The sequence below is a fragment of the Watersipora subatra genome, chromosome 4, assembly GCF_963576615.1.
Source record: "Watersipora subatra chromosome 4, tzWatSuba1.1, whole genome shotgun sequence".
Lineage (NCBI taxonomy): Eukaryota > Metazoa > Bryozoa > Gymnolaemata > Cheilostomatida > Watersiporidae > Watersipora > Watersipora subatra.
In genome coordinates this window covers 11,259,652-11,266,015 of record NC_088711.1, presented here as the reverse complement: position 1 = coordinate 11,266,015, position 6,364 = coordinate 11,259,652, and positions in this window count along the sequence as shown.

Sequence of the window (6,364 nt, the reverse complement as noted above, 5' to 3'; positions counted from 1 at the left end):
ACCGCTAACGTTTATTTTGTAGAATAGTAACTTTAATATATGTCGATTCATTCTCTCTTGAAATTTAATAATATTAAATAGCGTATTTAGATGTCTACTAATGAACTTAACTTTTGAATAGTTTCAAGATGCAACGATCAATTAAAACCACAAATTCGGCATGTTCCTGAACATGGCAGTAAATTTTGCTTCAATTGTGCACTCGCTAGTTGGTCTAAATAACATGTTTTCTTGTAGTTTACGTTTTTACTTGAACATTAGTAGGACTCTGAACTTAGTAAGACACTCACTTGCTACGAGCAGTGTTTTCTTTTTCATTGCACTGGTATGAACACTAGTCATTTTTTGTGCTCTTTGTGTTGCACAATAACAAACACTTCAGTCAATGGTTTACTCAGCAAAAAAAGCAGATGTCATTTATACTTAATTGCTCTAAGTTCTTTCATTTTCAAATACATCAAATAGTCAAATACATCCTTGCAGTTCATGCTAGACCAAAATGTTTTGCTTATTGCAATTCTTAAGGTTGTGGCTTAGCTTCCTTACTAGTTGCTCATTTGTTTTACATTTAGTGAAATGAAGTTCTATATGCTTGTCTTTTACTGCAGCTAGACTGCACTGTTTGACTGCTCTATTACTAGCAGTTTTGCTCAGTCAACAAAAATGCTTAGTTGTACAATGGAAAGTTGTGGGCAATCAGGACAATATTTGAAAGAGATTGAATGCACCACCCTCTTTTGCTCAAAATATGTGTATGGCATGTTCCTTCCAAATGTTTCCATCAACCCTGTATTCCCTGGTTGCAAAATGGGGTGGCTGCAAATGTTAGGCGACTAGTTATGAACACCTGGGGGTTTGGGGGCGGTGTAAGCCCCCGAAGCTCTAGACCTTTCAAGCATTAACAACCCTTCAAGTATGCTTAAATGTAATCAATTGTAAGCATCAAAATCTAAATAAATATATTGTTTATGGTTCATGGTAGGCAAAACTTTTTCTTTATTCAACGAATGATATAAAACTTATGACACTACAGATTTCTGTAAAGGACATTGACAGAACACAAGCTATTACTTCTTTATTGCAATAGCTTTTGTTTTGTCAATGTGTCCATGGCAGAAATCTTTTACAACTGATTCTGTATCTATTTCAACATCTTTATTTATGTGTAATATTAGAAGATTATTTAGACGAGCCTGCCCCATACTGCTCCTCATCAATGTTTTGATTCGGTTATTTTATGTTATGATAAGGAAAATGCAAGTTTGGGGGTCTTCTTCACACTCCCACTATAAGCAATAAAGTTCAGTTTCCAAGTCTTAACAAACAAAGTCTCACAAGATCACTCATTTGGCGAGTTCACCACGGAGACAATAGATAACACTAGTTGCTAGTAAATTAGTTGTTGGAAATTCCAAGTAGATGAGCTTAGACTAAAATTCTTAGTACCTAGCCGCCGAAAATCACTAAAAATGTTGGGCGGCTCAGCCGCCCGCCCCAGCCCCTGTGGCGGCTCGGCTCAGCCGTCCCAGGAATGCTCAGACACCAATCACTTGCTGGCTGACGCCATTGCTCTTTTCTTCTTTTTCTTATTAGAATTAAATTTGAGAGTAATATAATCATCACGGAGTGATTTATTTTTTTTATTTATTCTTCGTGTAAAATGGATGCAAAATTTCATTCGGCAAACTTGTTGCCTGCCTTGGAGATTACAAACTGGTAAGCAAAGTATAGCTGTTTCAGTATGCTATTGTTCTAGCCAAAAACAAATCAAGTTTAAGATACTGAGACACGTACAAAGATTTAAGTAGGCCTACTATGGAACTGATTGGTGAAATAGAGATTGCGGATAGCCTAAACAGGCCTAATACTGCAGGTGAACTGTTGGTGCACTGCATCAGTCTTTCTATTCAGCATCTAACTAGCACTGACATCAATTATAGCAGTGTTCTTCAACCTCAGGCCACAGACAGATACTGATCTGTGAATCAATCACTGAATCAATCAGTACCGGGCTGCACAAGAATTAATGAGTTATTTTTGTTTTACTTATTATCTAAGTCTTGGATGATAATAAAGGAGACTCACTACTTTATCTACAGACTGTAGGAGAAGAAAATATTAAAGAATAGAGAAAGCATAATATTATTATGCTTTATTAGTTATCTTGAGGTGTTGACTGATGTTCTAAAAAAGGAATCAAGGAGATTGACCCACTAGAAGCTGAGATATAGCCAGCCAAACACAGGTCTACCTAATAAAGAATCAGAGGAAAACCCTTCGAAAATCCCGAAAACTGTGACGTATAAAATCGACTTAATGTTCACGTGCCGGAGTTGTCCACCCTTACCGCCGTTACGTATAATGATTGTTTTGGCTACGAGATGTGAAAAGCTTCTCGCGATAGTAAATAATTTACAGACTAGCTCTGGTTTCTCAGGAAAATCAAGCAAACATTGTGTGGTAAAGGCATTTGCCCACAACCCCTCGCCGTGATTTGTCAAAACAGAAGAGCATATTTTAACTATTGTGCTTCAAATTTTAACTCGATCTCCACAGATATGCTCTGAAGATCCTCTGTTCAACGAACGGCGCGTGTATAGTCTATATGCGACATCCGCGATTGCAAGTCGATTGCAAGTCGTTTAGACTAAGAAATGAGAATGTGAATTTTTGTTCAGTCATCATTTTTCTATTGTGTATCTACTGCAGCATTTAGTTGATTTTCATGATTATCGTCACTATTAACAGACTGTAAGTTCGCTACAGCCATAATCTTAAAAAGAATAACTTGACCGTGCTGCTCTTGCTGTAAAAAAGAAAACGATAACTTTTGATTTGATTTTTCTATTGATCTATTATCTTATCTATGATTATTTTTTATGATTAATATTATAATCATAATGCATATTATACAAAATAATAATATAACTGCGTATAGAATAAATGATGTAACTAATATAATTTGTAGAAAGTGATAGCAGAAAGTTGCGAAATAATAGATGCGTGTAATTAGTTTATTCTAAAACTAATCTACACGTCAGAGGGACTGGTTCAGAATTCTCAGAGCAATGATTGTTAGGCCCAATTTGATTGTTCTATACTTCCAGGGATTAAACCAATTAAAACGCCGTGATTGTTAAAGGAGAGCGCATTAGTTGGCTTACTTGACCAATGGCACACAAGTCGATTTCATACGTCATATACTGATGACTACCAAAACACTTATGTTTTTTGGTAGACCTGTGTTTGGCTGGCTATATCTCAGCTTCTGGTTGGTCAATCTTCTTGATTCTTTTTTTAGAACATCAGTCAACACCTCAAGATAAATAATAAAGCATAAAAATATTATGCTTTCTCTATTCTTTAAGTATAAGTGCAAATTACAAAGGATAATTGTGCAGGGTAGTTCTGTCCTACATGAACACAAAGGACAGAAGAAATTGCTGAGGGCCTCCACATCAGTAAATGATAATGCACTGAGAGCGTCATATTTAGTGGCGAATCACATTGCTAAGGCTAAAAAGCCATTTACTATGGTTGAAGAACTGATGTTGCCCTCCACCAAAGGCATTTGCTATGAGTTGTTGGGAGGGAATGCCGTTAAAAAGATATCACAGGTTCCACTGTCGGCTAAGGCAGTGACTCGGCACATTGAGCAAATAGCGGAAGACATTGAAACACAGTTGTTAGAAAGAAATGATAAATCACCGAGGTACACACTTCAGGGTGATGACTTTTCACATTTTGACAGTAATGCACTACTGCTTGTTTATGTGCAAAATATTTATTAGGAGGATGTGCATGAGGATTTATTATGTGCACTATCATTGCAAACCACAGCCGCAAGACTTCAAATTGCTGGATGGTTACATAAGAGGAAAACTGAAATGGTCCTGTTGTGTCAGCATATGTACTGATGGCGCTGCTGCTATGACTAGATGGCTGTCTGAATTAACTGCTCAGATTAAGGAGGTTGTACCTGAGTGTGAATCCACACGCATTGTATCATCCACAGAGAAATGCTTGCAAGTCAAAACATTCTACTGGAATTAAACAGCGTAATAAATAATATCGTTAAAGTTATTAACCACATCAAAACACAACTTAGCTCGCGTTTGTTTAAGCATCTTTGTGAGAAGATGGATTCAGAGCGCAAACTCCTCTTATACATAGAGATAAGATGATTATCTTGTAGGAATTCACTGGCCAGAGTGTTTGAACTACGAGAGCAGCTGCAAAGATTTCTCTCAGAAAAGAAGTCTCCACTGACAGCACATTTCAGTGACGAGGAATTATTTAGCAATGGACTTAACCTGCCACTCCAAGGGAAAATAATAACTATATTTACGTTGGCAGATAAAGTAGCTGCATTTAAAGTTAAACTGTCTTTGTGAGGACAATGCGTGAACAGAGGCATATTGGACATGTTTCAAACATTAGGGGGATTTTGTGTGAGACGGAACCTGCACACTCACTCACCAAGCTGGTGCGCCATCACATTACTTTGCTGCTAAAGGAGCTACTTCCCAAGTTCAATTGACCCTTGAATGGCCAAATAATGAATACGTGACCCATTTGTCAACAAACCGGCTGAATCCAGCATGTCTGAACAAGAAAAAGACCAACTGCTGAAAAATGCAAATGACGGCGGCCTTAAAACAGTGTTTGAGACAACAACACTGCTGGTGTTCTGGATTAAAGTCATGACAGAATACTCAGAGATCGCTAACACAGAGCTGAAAACCCTGTTGCCATTTCCAACATCCATCTGTGTCAAGTGGTGTTTTCTGCAGTGACAGTCACCAAAACAAAGCAAATGAGTAGACTAGACATAAGCAACACACTTCGGGGCTCCCATTAATTTAGCGTTACGAACAGTTTTTGATGTTATAATATGTTATACTGTTGGAGCAATGTGTTAATAAAGTTATTACTTCCGAATAGTATAATAGCATTGTAATGCTGGAGCAATGTGCTAATAAAGTTCTATGAGTACACAGTTAATTCATGTTTATTATTATTATTTCAGCCCCCTGGTCTGCTGTGAAATTGTCAAGTGTTGACTAGTCCACAGTTAGAAGAAGGTTGGGGACCACTGAATTATAGTACAATTATATGGTGTTAGACTGACAGAGCTCTATTATTCACCAATGGCTTTGAATGAAGGAGGGGACAAAGCTGTTGCAATTGATTATCCACTCTATTAAGCCAACTCTCCGACTTTTGTGCCTACCTGTGCACAAGGCCTTTAGCTGTATGAGAATGTAAACAGCTTTACATAATCACACCCATCACCAGTTTTCAACATGCATCTAACCAAATCAACTACAATATAGGGCTCATGAACTTCATACAACGCAAGATACCAGTGATTCCATACATCTTATGCATCTGTAAGCCACCCAGGCAGTTTGGAACGCAAAGGGAAAAGGAGGGAAATGACTAAGATTATGATTTGCTGCTACGTGGCTTGATTGAGTCTAATAGTGGTGCAGAAAGCTCTCCAGTCAATGTTCCTAATTTTAAAGGATTGGTCTTGTCATTTTTATTTCAATTAGTGACACGTTTCTGTTAGTTATTTGTTTTCTCTGTATTAATAGGAGTTTGAATTTACTGGCTGGCTATTTATATTTTGGCACACTCAGACTTGCTTGTTATTAGCAGGCACCGTGAAATGCAGATGCTCAAAAAAGATGAACGATTCTCAGCTATAGCTAAGCTACTTAAATTACCAACTACTAAAGATAAATCATGGATTTCAGGAGACAATACTCGGTCATATATATACCGTAGCAAAAGCTACAATATGCAACCTCTCGATATCTTAGACATCGATGTTTCAAGTCTTAAATAGAGGCTGCATAATCACATAAATGATCATATCATTCACAAACAAGTCACTACTTGCTCGAAAGTAGCTACCTCTGAGGTTTGATGTGAATTTCTTACAGTAGTCAAAGTTTTTGGCATGTTTGGTCATATTTATTTGACTAAAAGTTTTGCCTTGGAGCAGATCATGTCTCTCTGATTTGGTTGTGCTATTAAAATCAATTTTCAAGCGTGGTGGCTACAGGGCTTGAGCTTCTGTAGCAGTTTGACTATTTTACTGAATATCTAAATTCTTTATATACTTTACACAGCGTTTAGCTATTCACTTGCTTTTCACACTGACATAATCAATGTTGAGTAACTAGATTTAGCACGCAGTGCACTTTTTCTAACCATCTCTGTGTAGTATCATTTCAAAACTGTGTTAACGCTCATAAGAGTTGCACTTCCATACTATAACTAATGGAAGCATAACTCCTCATCTCTCTAGTAAGTAGGAGATTATGCCTTGTTGAGTAGGTTCTTGGGCTGTAAT